Genomic DNA, 18,281 nt, shown 5'->3' with positions numbered 1-18,281 from the left:
GTAATCTCACAGCTGCTATCATTAACCAGTATTAATGTTGTCTTTCAAGGTCGTGACCACAACATATAAACCATATGTTGTGGTCACCTGCAGCTCAGCAGCTTGGTAATTAATGCATGAATGAATAAATGAATGACTTTGGACACATTTGGTCATTAAATGATAACATACATCAATCTGAAAAATGAATAATTAAAAAACTTTGTATATGGGCGTCAAAATTTTGTAATCAAAGAAGCAAGAAAATCAAAAATCTTTTTCATTTTGTTTTCTTTTGTTATTTTGCACTGTGTTGTGCCATTATGTCCACTCACAACCATCAGCTAACCAGTAGGATGCACCTTGCAGGATTCTGTATAAGTGCATAACCCTTGCAGGTCTGTGCATCTGGGCACTTTTTATAGGCTTTAGAAATGCCAAATCACTGCATATTTTCTTGTTTCATCTTGAAATGGGTAAATAAACAATATACCAAAGCCAAACCACAAGTCTTATTTCTGATTTTCTGTTAACTAGTTTTGTACTGTTTCTCCATGCTGCAGTTCAGACTGTGATCAGTCTGACGTGCACAAGCTGCAGGACTGCCCTAATGGGACCACACATATTAAAAGAAAAAGTTTGTCAGGCATATTTTCAATTCACAATTAAGTATTAACAAATAATAGAAGAAAGAAAGAATGTTGGAAAAGTTCATTAGAGGTAATAGCCAGGTTCATCAGTGATGAAAGACCAACCCAACTTCACTGTAGTTAGGCTACTGAACCACTCATCTGTCCCAAATATAGGGGCCAGTAGATGCCTACTAAACCTACTAGTTCAGGGGGCTATCAGGCTATTGTAAAGGCAGTTGTCATCACACATTTTCCTAAATAGGGTGACCAGATGTCCTGAAAAATTCAGGTGAGTCCTGAAAAATAGCCGTTATTCTGAATGTTGTTCATTCCGAAACTTAACTGTTATTGTAATAGATAATACAGACAAGCTACGGCACGAGCTACTGGTATACTGAGACTCCACTTAACTTTAGACTTGACAGCAAAATGCTGATGAGAACTGACACGATGAAGACTTTGTCACTTTTTTTTTTTACTCTTAACAGAATGGTAAGATCACAAATGACCTTTTTGAGTTCAGTCCTCAAACCCTCATGGGAGAAAAGATGAGATAATGTGAGACAACATTTTTGAGACATAGGTAAGACAAATAGATAATAAATTGAGATTACAATGACAGAAATTAAAGTAATAGATGAGATCTCGTATATCTTTTTAAGTTCATTCATGTCTTACTTATTGCTCCTAAAAAGCTATGAGGAGCACTCAGGACAAGTAAGTAAAATTTCTCAAGTTCTTGATATCACTTCAGCCCTAAAGACATGAGGAGAAAAGGGGAAATAACAAAAGTTACGACATTGTAACCCTAGCTCTATTAGCACAGGCGGAGCCCTCTACTGGACTCTTTGGGTAATACTCCTTTAATCAGGAGCATGTATTTGCCCACTGAGAAAATGCATAAATGTGCCTACCTGAATACATGTGGATCCTACAGTACGAAAAGGAGGCAGATTTCTGCTGTCTGCAATGGCTACACCCATAACTTTAATTTTGGAGACAAAAAAATGTAGGCTTATCGCCCTGTGGTCCATTCCCCAATAGGAAATGTAGAATACTCAAAGGTACTTTAAAAGTACTTAAGTTACTTTTCTCAGGGAGTAATGTTGGAAGTACTTTAAAAGTACTTGAGTTACTTTACTCAGGGAGTAACGCAGTAAAGTAACTGGTTACTTTTCAAAAAAGTAACGCAGTAAAGTAATTTGATTACTTTTAAAGTAACCCTTACCCAACTCTGTTTAGAAATTAGATATTTAAAATCTAGGAGAAACACTTATATTTGTTTTCAACCCTATTTAGAACCCCACTTTGCAAATCAGAAGAACTACAATTTGCTAAGTGGGGTAAATAGGGTTGAAAAAAAAATATATCTACTGAATATATCCAATATCTAGTAAAGCTGAACTAGTAATGACACTGCACCTAGATGAACTATGTAAAGAAAAAGTAAAGATGTCGGCTAATTTTCGGTATTTTAGCTAATATGCTAGAAACGGCATTTTTGGGACGGTAGGTTTTTGCGCCTTGTAAAATAGAGTCGTAAAAAGATACATCTACTGAATATATCAAATGACTAGTAAAGCTGAACTAGTAATGACACTGCACCTAGATGAAATATGTTAAGAAAGGGTCCGAGCGACAACTGCAAGTCGTCTGTAAGACCCTATTGTAATCGTGCTGTTTATTAGGGTTCTAACCCCGAAGGGGTAGAACCCTTCTAAGATTGTACCGGTTTATTATTATTATTATTATTATTAGGGTTCTAACCCCGAAGGGGTAGAACCCTTCTAAGATTGTACCGGTTTATTAATATTATTATTATTATTATTTTTTGTTGTCTGCCGCTTGAGCTCAAATTCCCGTGAGCTGGAATGAGCCAGAAACCTGAAACTTGGCCCAATGATTGGAAATGATGTGCATCAACTTTTATTAAAATATGAGCCCAGTCGGCCACATGGTGGCGCTGTAATTAAGGCTTAAAAATGACTTTTTTGGGAGGCCACGCCCCTCACACCATAAGTCTGATTGACTTGAAATTTGACACACAGGTCCAGCTCAATGTGCTCTACAAAAAAGCCTCTGGGACCATTAAGCTCCGCCTGACTAGATTTTTTGCTAATTTGCATAATTTGAAAAACAGTAAAGTGACATAAACTTTTACAATTTTGACTCCATCAACACCAAATTTTGTACACGGCTTTGGGGGATGACAAGACACATTTCTATTATAAATGAGCCAGATTGGTCAAAAAACATGGCCGCCACGGACCAATGAATCTTTGCTGTGGGCGGAGCTTAGAATTGATTGGCCATAACGCCCACACCCTTTGACCTATCATCACCAAACTTGGTGGGTAGGTCCACAATGAGACTTGGAAGCTGCCTACCAAAGCATTTTGAGCTCAGCCTATAGGGGGCGCTATAAATGCCACACATCTGTATCTCAAAAACCATTGGATGGAATTTCACCAAATTTGGTATGCATGCTCTAGGGGTGACTATTAACTCATATCTTGAGTGCCATGTTGATAGGTGAAAGTGGGCGTGGCCTATTCGTCATTAACCGTCATAATTTGCGTTTTATTAATTTATGACCAGCTGGAAGGACCTAGGGACATGAAATGTGGTACATGGACTATAAATGACATCCAAATACTGCTCAAAAAATTTGGTCCCAATCAGCCTTATGGGGGCGCTATAACATAGAGTGTAAAGCTTGAAAGGCTCTGCCCGCCGCACCACAAGTGCTATTGACTTGAAATTTTACACACACATCCTCCTGATAGTCCTCTACAAAAAAGCCTCTTGCACCATGAATGCCGCCCTTACAGAATTTTTGCTAATTTTAATAATGTTAAAAACAGTAAAATGAATAAGCTTTTGAAATATTTGTGCTATCAACACCAAACTTGGTATGAGGCATCGGGGAACTAAGACACTCATTTCTATTATAAATGAGCAAGATCGGACAAAAAACACGGCTGCCGTCAAGCAAAGTGTCCTTGGAAAGGGCGGGGCTTAGCGAATATCGGCTGTAAAATGTTAACCGTTTTTCCGATCGTCACAAAACAGGGTAAATATCATCAGAAGGGGACCAAGAACACACCCAAAAAAAGATTTTGAGATTGGCACATAGGGGGCGCCACCGCCAAACTGTTTTCTCCATTGAAAATTAATTACGGAATCTTCAAAAATCACAAAATTTCAAACGGTAACTACGGATTCATACTTTCAGCTAGAAACTCCATTCAAACTGGAAAATATTCAGCAATTCCTTGACTTTTTACATATGATTCAACTTTTCAATCCCATTCAAACTTTCTAAAATATTCAGCATTTTCTGAAACTTGGTTATAATGGAAGTCAATGAGAAAATCCTTCAAACTCACTCATCTTCACCCACACTTCACGAACTCATACATTGACGTAGAAACTCCATTCCAACTCTGAAATGTTGACATTGCCATGGACTTTCAGTGACTGATTCATATTTTCCATATATCTTTTAGTTTTTCTACACCAGCTGTTTAAAAATCATGAAATTTTCAGCCCTTCTCAGAATTTATAATGGGTGTGTATTGCGTGGAATGTTGAGAGTTCGAGTGGGTGATGTCATCGCTAGAGTGCACAGCACCTCTGAAATCATCAAGAAATTTTCTCTTAAACTCGCTGGTGCGGCCACATCGTTCACTCTACATACACAAATTGTACACCAAATTGTAGGAAAAGCCATTCCGGTCGCAGAGGTGTGACCGCTGAAGAAAATGGATTTAGGGTTTTGGCTGCAGGTGGTCTAAAAGGACAACAAGTCCAACCAACTGCCCCATTCACTCCCATGTTAAGTGAGAGCCCAAATTTCTGGAAGAAAGCAGACCATTCCACTTATGTCCATCATGGCTCTGGCCTCATTTTTCACACCACAGAAATGAAATTTACACCTTTGTGATCCACATCCTGTCCTCTCGCTCACGGTGTGCTTTTTGTAGCTGTAGCACTTACGGTTTTTCATTAAACAGTTGGAGTTTGAGAGGAACTTTTGGCTCAGTTTCTGCCTTTTCTTGGTGTATTTAAATTTGACTGTGCCATTGCCAACCAGTGATTGGCTGAATCAACTCCAGCCGTTCGGCCAGTCGTCTGTGTGTTACAGCACAGTCAAATTTGAATATTTCAGCAACCTGACTTCTTTGCAGTTAAAGCCTCATCATACAGAGGTAATTACATATGTGTCAGTCTGCCTGTCTGGGTCTGTCTGTCTCTGTCTTTCTGTGTCCATCTTGGACATTTTAGACTGCAGTCTTTTTTAGCTGTTAAGTTAAGCTGTTTTTTCTATCTGTAAGTGGACATACACACAGACAGACAAACAGACTCACACATACACAAACGCGCAACAGCACGTGAACATACACACATTCAGGCATGCACACACACACAGACACACAGTGATACATTTACTGCTATTAATAATTAGCATATTGCTATGGGGATACTAGTTGGCAGCGAGCATCAGGCACACTCAAAATTTCATGTGAAATTTTCTAGTTCATTCATTCACTCATTCATTCATTCTTGAAAATGAAAATTTCATTCATGAAAATTTCAAATGCTCTGCAGAGATCAGATGAAGGCCACAGGATTTGTTTAAAGCCAATTTCCCAATTGCGTAACTTATATCATCAGGCCTTATGACCACATTATCATGAGACACATCACCAACAGTAAAAACATCACTTTTAACACAGTTTAAAAGCTCCATGTAATGTCTTCTCCATAATTCCTTAATATTTACACTGCCACTTACCCCCTCCATACTGGAGGACAAAGGTATTTTACTATGATTCATAATCTTGACTTCATTCCAAAAATCATTAACATCATTTTGTTGCATCTTCCTAGCCAATGCATTTCCTCTCAGAGTCAGTTCATTCCTCTTAATATAATGTACTGCATATTTGAACCTAGCAACAGTTTTCTTTTTAATTTCACTCTCAGGTCCATGCCTTGATTTACCAGCGATAACCCAATTTTTAAAAGCTTCTCTGGCTTTCTGGTGGAGTTCATCCACATACTCATTCCAGTTTTGAAAACAAAATATCAAACTATCAAAAAGTACACGGACCCTCACTACCACATAATACCACTTCATGCAAATGAAGCTATTATGTCATGTTTGAATAAAAAAGCCTGCATGTGCACATGTTGCTATAGTTATGTGACTTTTGAGGTCACGTGAATATATTTAGAATGGTTTGATAATTTGCCACTTAGACCATGGGGAGGAGACCAGCTGAGTAAACTGATCTGTGGATGAGAAACTTGCAACTGAAGAAGTTACCCCCACCCCCGGCCTAGACACTGGGGAAGGTAGGGAATCTTGAGGTGACCGGATGAGGGAACTTCTGGGTTGAAGATCCAGATTAAGACAGTCTGTATCTTGATGGAGGTGGTGCAGGGGTGGAGGTGGGCTGGGAGTTTTGCTGAAATGACAGCTGGATGACAGCAGAGAGAGAAATTTGACAGCTAATGACGGATTGGTAGAGAACAGGGAGAGGCTGGCAGACTGTGACTTGCTGAAATATGTGAAGAAGGGTGGAGCAAGAGGATAGTGGGAAAACAGAGAAGTGGCTTTGAGGTATACTTACGTAAAGAGATGGTCTTCCTGTCTGAACTTTCACTTACCTTCATTTAGGTAAAATCATAATAGTACACTCACATCTGTGTCTTTAGCCTTACAGAATATTTTACAGCCTCTCCCATACACATCCATTATTATCTCCAGATTTCTCCCAAAATTATCATGATCATGGAACTGTGATTGCTTAAACATTAAAATACCTATTGAAACTTTGAAATACGCATCAATAGGTAAAATTTCAATTTATGTTTTGATGTTCAAATGGAGTCTCTATGTGAAAGAGGACTTGGAAAGAGTATGTATTGCTTGGAGCTTTCAGGGACAGAGTGGGGAACGTCTTGCACTACGGCAGATGAGGGTCACGGTGGGTGGTGAGGGTCACGGTGGCTGGTTTGGGGCGGAACAGGTTAGAACCCGCAGATTGCCGCTCGCGGCTATATTTATTATTTAGGGCCCGAGCGACGCCGAAGTCGTCTGTGAGGACCCTATTGTTATCGCGCTGTTTATTATTATTAGGGCCGGAGCAACAACAAAGTCGTCCGTGAGGACCCTATTGTAATCGCAATGTTCATTATTATTATTATTTATTATTAGGGCCCGGGCACCTAGTGGTGCAAGGACCCTATTGAAATCGCGCTGTTTATTAGGGCCCGAGTGACGACGAAGTCGTCCGAGGAGGACCCTATTGAAATTGTGCTGTTTATTAGGGCCCAAGCGACGACGAAGTCGTCCCAGGACCCTATTGTAATCGCGCTGTTTAGTATTAGGGCCCAAGCGACGACGAAGTCGTCTGACGACCCTATTGTACGGTGGCCCTGAAGTGCAAATCACAACGGCAGAAAACACAACAACAAATCAAAATACACAACAGCAAATCAAAAACACAACAACAAAACAGAAAACACAAGGGCAAATCAGAAAACACAACAACAAATTAGAAAACACAACAACAAATCAGAAAACACAACAACAAATCAGAAAACACAACGGCAAAATAGGAAACACAACAACAAATCAAAAAACACAACAACAAATTAGAAAAAACAACAACAAATCAGAAAACACAACAACAAAACAGAAAACACAACGGCAAAATAGGAAACACAACAACAAATCAGAAAACACAACAACAAAACAGAAAACACAACGGCAAATTAGAAAACACAACAACAAATCAGAAAACACAACAACAAAACAGAAAACACAACGGCAAATCAGAAAACACAACAACAAATCAGAAAACACAACAACAAAACAGAAAACACAACGGCAAATCAGAAAACACAACAACAAAACAGAAAACACAACGGCAAATCAGAAAACACAACAACAAAACAGAAAACAAAACGCCAAACACAACAACAAAACAGAAAACACAACAACAAATTACTAAACACAACAACAAATCAAAAAACACAACAACAAAACAGAAAACACAACGGCAAAATAGGAAACACAACAACAAATCAAAAAACACAACAACAAATCAGAAAACACAACAACAAAACAGAAAACACAACGGCAAATTAGAAAACACAACAACAAAACAGAAAACACAACGGCAAATCAGAAAACACAACAACAAATCAGAAAACACAACAACAAAACAGAAAACACAACAACAAATCAGAAAACACAACAACAAAACAGAAAACACAACAACAAAACAGAAAACACAACGGCAAATCAGAAAACACAACAACAAAACAGAAAACACAATGGCATTAACCAAACCGGAAAAGGTAGGTACCCTCGGGCGACATGAATGGTCGCTGATTGGACTGATCCGTCCTTTGAACCGGAAGGACAACACCGCCAGACAAACAGAAACAAAGGAACACGCCGCGATGTATTGCCACAATTGTGGCAAAGAGTTCGAGGGAAAACCCAACTTCTGCAGTGATTGTGGGAAAAGGCTGCAAGAAGACGGTGACGATACTCACGCGCCACCTTCAAGTAAGTTGACAGATGTAACGTTAATGTAATGTTTATGTTAGGCTAACGTACTTTTGAATGGTGTAACGTTAGCTTACCAGAGCAAATTAGCTAACTTACGTCAGTTTCCAGACCTTACTCGGCAATTCCTACAGCTACAGTATACATACACATACACATTTATTACGTTTACATAATGGTCGACTTGTTAGAGGAACGGTCTGTGTTTGTGCATGTATATTAAAGACGTGATAAGGCACGTGTTGTCATCTAGGGGTGAGGGGGCAACAGGTGTTTCATGAATGCTGCTGTTTGGAGTGAAAGATGTATTGATGTTACCGCTGTTGCCAGAGTATCTTTTGGTGGTCAGTAACGTTAGAGTGCACGTTATAGGCAGTGAAACTGAAGACAGATGAAGCAACTTCAGGCTTTAGTTTAGAAATTTGCAGGCCAGAAGGAAAAGATTGTGTGTGTTGTTTCTAGATTTGTTTACTTTCTTGCTTCAGTTTGTTTGTGTCCCCAAAACTGCACCCCTATTTTGCAAAAAAATAATGTGTTGTCTTAATTTGATTCTTGTATGCTGTAAAACATTAGGCTACTGCTGTATTTATGTGTCTGTATAATGTAACATATTTTTCCTTTGCTTCCGTGTAGAATCACAGTCTATTCAAACCCCTACACTAGGGACCTTTCTGGAGTACAGAAAGAGAAAAACAGAGGAGAGGCAAAAGTTTTCATGTGGGAAAATGGAGGCAAAGAAAACAAGTAAAGTCCAGGTAAGTTGGTTATGGCTCAGAGTGAGAATGAACAATTGTTAACTAGCTCTTGACATTCTTCCATCATCTCAGTCCTCTAAAAGTAAGCCTGATGGTAGGGTCAGTTTTATGGTGACCAATATATTTTTGCCTGTACTAATGGGCTTCTGTGCCATGACCATATTACTCAGATAATGACACTGTCCTGTTTTCACTTTTGTACATATTTGCTAGTTTCTGATCATTGTATTACCAATTATCTGTATCGAAAAGTACCCTTCAAATCTGCTGTTTACTGGCTTTAAGACATGCATGATGGGCACTTAAGGTTAGGTTTGCCCATGACTTTATTTGTCATTTAGATTTACATCAAAGTGAGATTTCGATGCAATGGCTCATAGTACAGCAGGAATAGTGAGAAAGGCAGTCTATACAAAATAAAATAAATATGCATATAAAAAGAGAAGATAAATAAGATAAATATATTTCACAGGTAAATGTATTGCACAAAAAATCTAGTTGTGATGTGTTATTCCACGGCAGTATGGCCCAGAGGTCCTTAGTGGAGCAGTCCTGTGTAGGTGTGTGTGGGTGTGTGGGTGGGGAGGGGAAATATTATAGTGCGTTCAGCAGTCTTATGGCATGTGGGAAGAAACTGTTGTTGAGCCTGGCTTTTCTGCTCCGTAGGCTGCGGAATCTCCTTCCAGAGGCCAGCAGTGAGAACAGTCCATGATGGGGGTGGGAGGGGTCTCTGGTGATGTTTTGAACCCTGGTCAGACAGCGTTTCTTTAAACATTACCCACTAACAGTCCACTTTTTTTTTTTTTTTTTCAGATAAATGTTGGTTTGATGACCATTGGGAAGGGTGGTGGTGTCAAGCCACAGCGTGGGAAAACTCTTTGCCTTTCTACACATCCTGACATCACTGCCCTAGATCTGCTTAATCAGGCAGTGAAAAAAATGAGGGACTTCAACAAAGACCTGGATGAAGGACCTTTCCTCCTTCTTTATCCAGATGGCTCTGAAGTTATTAATATCCCTGGGACACAAAGACCATTTACTTAGAGTAAATGGCAGAAACAAGGCAGAAATTGGCAGGCCATATCAGCGGATCACCGTTTTTATCTGCTCAAAAAAGACTTTGAGGAAGGTAAACTGTGTTGTTATGACCTAGTTGTGTCCAGTGCAAAGATGCCTTGACTTGCTGTACTGCTATACTGTATGTTAGTCAGTGAGGAATCTGCTATTTATTGTTTGTTTGTATCTTTATTTATTTATCAAAAATCTGGGTCCTGTTTCAGAATGGAGTCTTGAGTTTCTCTGAGTTGATCTACCTTGAAAAGGAAAAATCTTAATTTTCTATTCTGGAACAGTGGAGTAATTTGTTCAATCAGTTTCAAAAAGGTTCTGCCTGACGGTTTTTTTTATAATTGTTTACACACGACAAATTAAAAACAATAAATAGAAAGTGAAAATTGACATAGACGGAGCAAAATGTCAGTCATCACTTAAAGAATTATACTACACATTTTTTGCTTGACAGTTTTAACAAAACACTACACCTAGTGTTATGTAAAATGCCAAACAATCCTCTAGATTAGACTGGAAGCCTGTGTCTGTTGACTAGCTCCACAAGGACACTGAAATCCCACTAAATTCACAAATGAAAAATGTCTGAAATATGTATCAGTAATGTAATTATATTTAGCATATAATCATCACAAAAGGAATGTGAAAAGTGTTTCTGATTCAGCACAGTCATGTGGAGGTGTTGATGAAAAGGTCTAATATATTTGGTGTTTGTCAGTAGAGTTTGGAATCATTTTTGAAGAGCTTATATATATTTTGATGAAGAGCTTGCTTTTGCAAAGGATGAGATGTTTTATGGCTTTTGTTTGTGTGTGGAATTTTGACACACATGGCCTTCGTTTCACTTACTGATTTAGAAATAGTGAATAGATAAGCAACAATGGCCCATACAATCACCAAAGTAAATATTATTCTTTAATTAGCTAGTAACTTTTAAGAGGTTTTACTTCCCTTTCTGAAACAGAAAAAATGCAGACTTTCCCTCACTTTGGGATCAATAGTCAAGCTGTCTTTTGAAATAGGCCCTTGGATTTTATTAGTTACTCCCTACTGTGTTTTCAGCATTCATGTTCATATTCTGTTAACCAGCTTGGAGTTATCTAAGCATTTTCTCTAGGTGTTAGCTTCCCTTTTTAGCAATTATCATTGAGGTGAGCTTCATTTATTTTCATGTTTTGCAGTTGGAGAATTGCCAGACACATCTGACTCTGACTCTGAGATTGTGATAAAAACAACATCAAGAGAGTTTGATCTAGCTGATACACTGGTGAGTGCAATTTAAAACATATTTGGGTGATCATTTTTGTGATTAACCTGCCCTCAACCTGTGTGGGTTTTTGACATCGGCCTACCAATACTAAACAAATACTTGTATTTTAATTAAATTATGTCTTTACTACAGCCATTTGAACCTCATCACAAAAGCAGTCCTGTACACAAAGAGCCTGACAAGGTGTAAGTACTTGTGTGTGTGTGTGTGTGTACCATAGAAAATTTAGCTTTTACTGCATTTGCATACATATTTATTTGCTATTGACATAGCTTTGTAATTTGTGGTTATTGTAACATTTACTATACGTAAATGCATTGCTACTCCAATATCTAAATGTTTGTTTGGTTTTGCAATGTCACCAATATATTTTGGAGTACACTATGATTTATGCTTTTATGCCCTCTCAGGAATGGTGCTGGGGGGCTGTCACTCTCTACTGAAGTACAACAGGTAATGGAGTATTATAATAGTTACATAGAGTCCTCATTGTCCCACGACTTTAGGTATGAAACAAAACAATAGCTAAATGTTTACATAGACACCATTAATGTAAATATCATATGGTCTAATAAGCTAAGAATAACTTAATTGATCCTCAGAGGGAAATTCACTTGTCTGGCAGCTCATCTACCATTCAGTGAAGAATTATAAAGTCTGATGGCTGTGGGTACAAAAGATCTTCTATATCTCTCCATCCTGCAGTGAAGAGAGAGGAGCCGTTGTCCACCATCTGTTTTTAATGTTATGATTATATTAATACCATTAGACCAAAGTCTATTGAAGTAAACTCATAATCATAGTATTGTGTTTATTGCAGTTGTGTGCTTTTAAGCTTTGCTTTTCATTCAGGGGGAATATAAAGCCACTTCAGATGGACTGTTAACTACAACCTTTTTGTGAATGTGCCTGACATAAGAAATGGAAAGGGTATATAGAGAGCATCAAAAATCACTTCAGATATCCTCTTCAACCATAGAAGCACATATGAGAAAAGTTTCCTCAGTACTTTAGCATGTTGCACTTTTTCTTTCTTGTCCATTACTTAAATCATGTCATATATTTGCTTCATGCAGTTTTTTTAATTGGCAATTGTATCACATTTCACTTAAATTTACAACAATAAAAGTAAACAGGGAAATGTGAATGTGAAAGTGTGTCAACTGAACGTCATCTCCTCGCATTTAGAAGCTATTCTTAATTATGTCACATCCTTAAAGGGATAGTTGAATATTTTGGCAAATTTGCTTATTGCATTAATCCCTATAGTCATATAAGCAGGTACAGTCCCTTTAATTATCAGTGCCTGTTGTTTTGAGAGCCGTGAGGCAGAGATGCGTGCTGCTTTGTGAACACAACTTGTCCATAAGAGCATTTTGGAATTGTAGGATTGTGTATTTGATTAGTTTTGAGGGATGGAGTGACCTGTACCATCCACCTCCATTGTGTTCACTGAGCAGCGCACATCTCTGCCTCACGGCTCTCAAAACAACAGGCACTGGGAATATACCTACTCATATGACTATAGGGATTATTGCAATAGGCAAATTTGCCAAAATGTTTAACTATCCCTTTTAAGTAATCCATAGAGTTAGTTACATAATTATGTTGTCATTTGATTGAATATTTAACTTATTTCTACATTTCTTAATTTTCAGACTATACACTTGGATGAGGATCATACTTATCCAGGTACCTCCGGATGTCTTGAAGTCAAGAGCTCCTGTTACAGGTGTGTTTTGTCTTATGTGTAATTATATATAGAGTGGTGGACAAAATATCAGAAACGCAACATTATTGAGGGGTAAACACATTTCTCTCCTGACAAAGATTAGATGTTGTTGAGTTTAAGCTGGAACAGCGGGTCAACCATTTGATTGGGCAAATATGTGCTAATCTACTGCATGTTTATGCATTTATGTGTGTTTATATTTATATTGTGTGCACATAATGTCTTCATTTTGCAGAAACTACACTAATCTCTTTGCACCTATCGTCATTGATAATGATGAGGAGGATGAAGTTCTCATTCCTGAGGAAACAAATGACATGCCCTCAGAAGAATCTGAGTGAGTCATATAGACATAAGTAGAAAATTAACCAGCTCTCTATTCTGTCCAAAATTAAATTATACAAAAGTGAGAAGTCACTAAAATGAACACCAATCTGACTTTCTCTGTCTGTAACTGCTTGGATCAGGTCCAGTTGTTGAGATGTGTGTTTGAAGAGAGTCCATTGGAATTAAGCTAATAAGAATAAAACGTTGCTCATTGTTTTAGAGACTGACTCATCAGTGTCTCTCGTTTCAATGAAGTGTCAGGATATAGTTTATGAATATGGAATGAAAGATTTTTGTTTAGTAAAGTAGCTACTATGCTCTAAAGTCTAAAGTGAGTTTCTCACTTTTCTCTAGACCCACAAGTGTGCAGGCACCTGAAGTAATTGCAAATTTGGCACTTGCAATTGACCGCAAGAAAGTCAGCAGGTTCAATATATCGAGATCTGACGTATGGGATCGAGCCGTCAGAGGATTTCGACGCAGCTCATACTCCGAAAACAGCGACATCTTCGTTAAGTTTACCGACGATGCAGGGTCCTTTGAAGAAGGGTTGGACACAGGTGGGCCGAGGCGAGAATTCCTCACACTTCTAATGAATCACCTGAGAAATCGCCCCATCTTCGATGGACCTCCAGAAAGACGATATCTTGTGTACAATTCCACAGGTGGGTTTTTTGATGTCATTTTAAAATTTGAAGTTTTAAATAATTTGATTTTTTTTTTATCTTCCACTGATGTAGATGGTAATTATCCATAATAATTCTGTATTCTCTGTAACAGCTGTCAGGGAAGATGAGTACTTTCTTGCAGGCAAGATGATTGCTGTGTCTATCATACACGGGGGACCAGCACCACATTTCCTCTCAAAGGACCTTGTCAACCACATAATAGGGAAGCCAAGTTTCAGCGCCACTGTGGAAGATGTAACAGATGAGGAGATAGGGAAAGCTCTACGTCAGGTAGAAAATTATCTTGACTCAAGGAATGAATTTACTAAGAGGACACCTGAAAATTATTTCAGTAATTGAGAGTAAGACGACACTCAAGATATGATAAGTTTTATTTATTTAAAGGGACAGATTTCCACTTATTTCAACGAGAAGTAAAAGTCATTTTATCCTTTTTTTTTTATCCTAGATTTGTATTAATGAAGGAGAAGAGTAGTCAAGCATGGATATTTTTGGGTTGGTCTTACAGTAAATGTCTTTTAAATAGGTCCAGGAAGCAGAATCGGAGGAGTCTTTGCAAAATCTAATTTTGCAAAACAGCACAATGTTCCAAACAGCTGGATGCTTCCGACGTGTCAAAGCTTGTGAGAAGCATACACTCGTGGAGGAGTACCTCAGATGGTACATTATAGACCGCAACCACATTGCCATTCAACGGTAATATTATTTTTAAAGTTTTAAAATAATATTATTTAAAACTTTTTTGCCAACAATCATCAAAAAATGTAATAGTTTAGTTTTTCACTAATCCAACATTCAGTCAGTATTGCCATTTGCATATCAACTGCAGCCACTGACAAATTGTGAGACAGTGCCATCAGGTATTTATGAAATAGTTGGAATAATTGGATTTTGGGCTGATTTTCTTCTCGATTGTGAAGGTTTGTCAAGGCTGTTTTGTTAGATATATATAAATTGTGTAGTGTAGTTTCTTAGTAATCTTAGTTTTTTTAATGAAATATAAGAGTAATGATTCACTTTATGTTTTTATATAATGCAGAGTCAAACAATGCACTATAATGTTGACTTTCTCTTTTTAGAAAAAGTGACGGCTGTGTCCCCCGAGGATGTGCTGATGTTTGCCACTGGTTTAGCAGCACTTCCACCAGCAGGAATAGCACCCCCTCCAAGCATTGAGTTTTTAACTGATTCACCTTTTCCAATGGCAAGCACGTGTGCAAACACACTGAAGCTACCGCTCTTGGATTCCTACAGTGTCTTTAAGACAAACATGGAGTTTGGGATCCAGAATGCTCCAGGATTTGGATGTTTTTAGATGTCAAAGGGACATGCATAAAAGTGATTCTGTTCACCTGTGTGAGGGCTTGTATACATTTGAATCTGTGCAGTTAGCTACTTACAGATCTTACCCATAAATGTAATAAGAGCTGTGGCCTGATTTGGGCTCTCTTTTATTTATTTTTTTTGTCTTTTTTTTTTTTTTCTCAACAACTTTCTGGTCAGAATAATGCCCAAGTACAAGGTCATGTTTGCTTGTTTGCATCAGTTACTGCCTATTGTTTAAAGGCAATTTGGGACTTGTTATGCATTAAAGTGATTGTTCACCCATGTGAGGGCTTCTATACATTGTTTCAGTCTGTGCAGTTAGCTACTTGCAGATCTTACCCATAAATATTTCAGAGCTGTGTCCTGATTTTCATTTATTATTTTGCTGTTTCCTGTTTTTTACAGCTCAATATATATTTTAAAAAAAAAAAAAGAATAAAATTTAAGTTTAATATGTCTCCACTTCAGTCCCAGAGTTCAAGATGCTAAACCTGAAAATTCAAAAGAACCACATTTGAGACTTTTGGGATCATATCCTGTAATTTATCCCTTGAAGCAATTTGTAAATGTCAGATCACATTTGTGAATGGGAAGTGTTTTCCAAAACTCAGGCATGTATAGTCCACCAATCATCGGGAAAATATTGTCTTAAGTCCATGTTAATGTGGGATACATAAGAAAGGTAAAAACGGGTTCCAATAGTCCATGTCTATAGCCCAGCTATTTCCTTCAGAGTGATGTACAGTTCTGAGGCTGTCTTCCAGTCTTGTGGCTGTTGTAGTCCGTTTCGTTTCCACAGCCTGTTGTAGGTATTCCTCAATGTCTGGATCACCACATAAATCAATCACTTGTCTTGCCTCAGAAAACACATCCAGTTCCCTGTCTTCAACAACAAATCCACAGTCCCTTGAACCAAATCTGCAAAATTAGATGATACAATGATATAAAGGACAAGGTTTGAAATGGTCATTGTTAGATTTGTTTGCTTGTTGATATACAGAAATTTATAAACAATGGTAGAGACAGATAGCTTCTAAATTCAAGAATGGATTATACCAACATGTACAATTGTCCAAATATATCCCAGTTTAGGCTATACCATAACACCTTGCATTTTTTGTAATGTATGATAATTACTACCTGTGAGGCAAGAGATACAGTTCATTCGGAATCCCTCCTGGACATGATGCAAGTCTGCTTGGTCGAATCCGGTGCTTGTTCCAAAGGTCCATACATTCATCCAGGTCTTGCTGCAGAACATTACTGAAGCTAAATCTCAGTAAGCACTGGTATTCATGGCTGCCATTGAAGAGTCCAGAGTCTCTCAGGTCTCCAAACAAGTCCTTCCAAAACTGAGACCTGGGGATACATTAGATGCAAAGTGGCTTATTTCACACGAGAGGAAAAAATTAATAACCACAAGTCACGTTTAGAATGCACTGGTGGATACATCTTAACAAAAGCATCACAGAGAAATCAGAATGTAAACCAATATGATTATCACAATAACAATCAACTGCTGATGTGATTCAATATCTTTGGGAAAGAATAATTCCTATGGATTCCTATGTTCATTATTATCACTTAGTGTTGAAGTGGTCTGCTTTAGAGTTTAACAGTTGAAGAACACTAATAATAATAATAATCACAATGACAAACAAGGAAGGGGATTTTAATAATCAGCACTGATTAGTTTAACAGAGACAGAGGTGATCACTATACAGCTTCCACTGTACTTTTAATCCGAACAGATGTACCAACCTCCCTCTTCTGAAAAAAGACCACCATGACTCGATGCACTGATTCCCTGTTGATGAGCCGTAACTGTAGCTAGACGAGCCGGCATAGTAGTCCGTATGCACATGGCGGAGGGTACATTGTATTGCTGCCATAGTCCCATTTTCTGTTCCGAGGTCAGTTCTTAATCTCATTGGAACCACACCAACATTCTTGGCACAGTTAATATAATTGTGAGCGATGACAGATGGATTATTGTTTGTTGGTCCACAAACAAGCCACATTATTTTTCTTGAGAAGCCATCTATACATCCTGAGAGGGCCAGGCCAAATGGTTTCAGTTTATCATATCCGTCTACATGCCATATGTAGTTTGGACCTATGGAGTGATATGTACGTCTTGTAAACCTCCTGCGTGTTCTCAAAGCCGTCCCTCGTGGATTCAGTTGTTTCAATAACCTCATTACTACGTTTAATGTGAAGCCTGTGTTTTTGTTGGAGAACTTGCCACATAGTCCGATAACCGAAGAGTTGCCCTGGTCCTTCCAGCTCAGTCAGAATTGCACGCCTCACCTCAGGGAGTGGGGAATAGTTGAGTCTTCTATACAGCCCTGCTTCTTTTAAACGTGTCTTCAGCGTACGCAGACTCATGTTTATGTTGTGAATTGTCGACAGCATATCCAGTATCACATCATATCCATGCCCTGCATCAAAATATCCTTTAATAGCAGCGCATACATTGTCACTGGCGGCGCTCATATTTTGAAAACATGTAAACCATGTCCTTCCGGTTCAAGGGACGGACCAGTCCAATCAGCGACGATTCATGTAGCCCGAGGGTACCTACCTTTTCCGGTTTGGTTAATGTCGTTGTCGTTTCTGTTTTGTTGTTGTGATTAGTAATTTGTTGTTGTGTTTTTTGATTTGTTGTTGTGTTTTCTGTTTTGTTGTTGTGTTTTCTGTTTTGTTGTTGTGTTTAATAATTTGTTGTTGTGTTTTGTGTTTTGTTGTTGTGTTTTTTGATTTGTTGTTGTGTTTAATAATTTGTTGTTGTGTTTTCTGTTTTGTTGTGTTTAGTAATTTGTCGTTGTGTTTTCTGTTTTGTTGTTGTGTTAAGTAATTTGCTGTTGTGTTTTTTGATTTGTTGTTGTGTTTTCTGTTTTGCTGTTGTGTTTAGT

The 18,281-nt window shown here is 38.2% G+C and overlaps 1 pseudogene across 1 annotated transcript; it reads left to right on the top strand.

The window, feature by feature from the left end:
* Positions 1-8,090: 8,090 nt before the first annotated feature.
* Positions 8,091-15,980, top strand: LOC117249726 (uncharacterized; annotated as a pseudogene). Its single transcript, XR_013488441.1, has 12 exons — positions 8,091-8,199; positions 8,833-8,954; positions 9,768-10,083; positions 11,204-11,289; positions 11,425-11,477; positions 11,703-11,745; positions 12,951-13,024; positions 13,260-13,361; positions 13,706-14,016; positions 14,132-14,310; positions 14,567-14,960; positions 15,120-15,980. The product of XR_013488441.1 is annotated as an uncharacterized LOC117249726 (transcript).
* Positions 15,981-18,281: the final 2,301 nt, after the last annotated feature.

The sequence above is a fragment of the Epinephelus lanceolatus genome, chromosome 21 (genome assembly GCF_041903045.1).
Source record: "Epinephelus lanceolatus isolate andai-2023 chromosome 21, ASM4190304v1, whole genome shotgun sequence".
Classification (NCBI taxonomy): domain Eukaryota; kingdom Metazoa; phylum Chordata; class Actinopteri; order Perciformes; family Serranidae; genus Epinephelus; species Epinephelus lanceolatus.
Note: the sequence above shows the minus strand (reverse complement) of the source record. Positions and strands in the feature narration are given on the sequence as shown.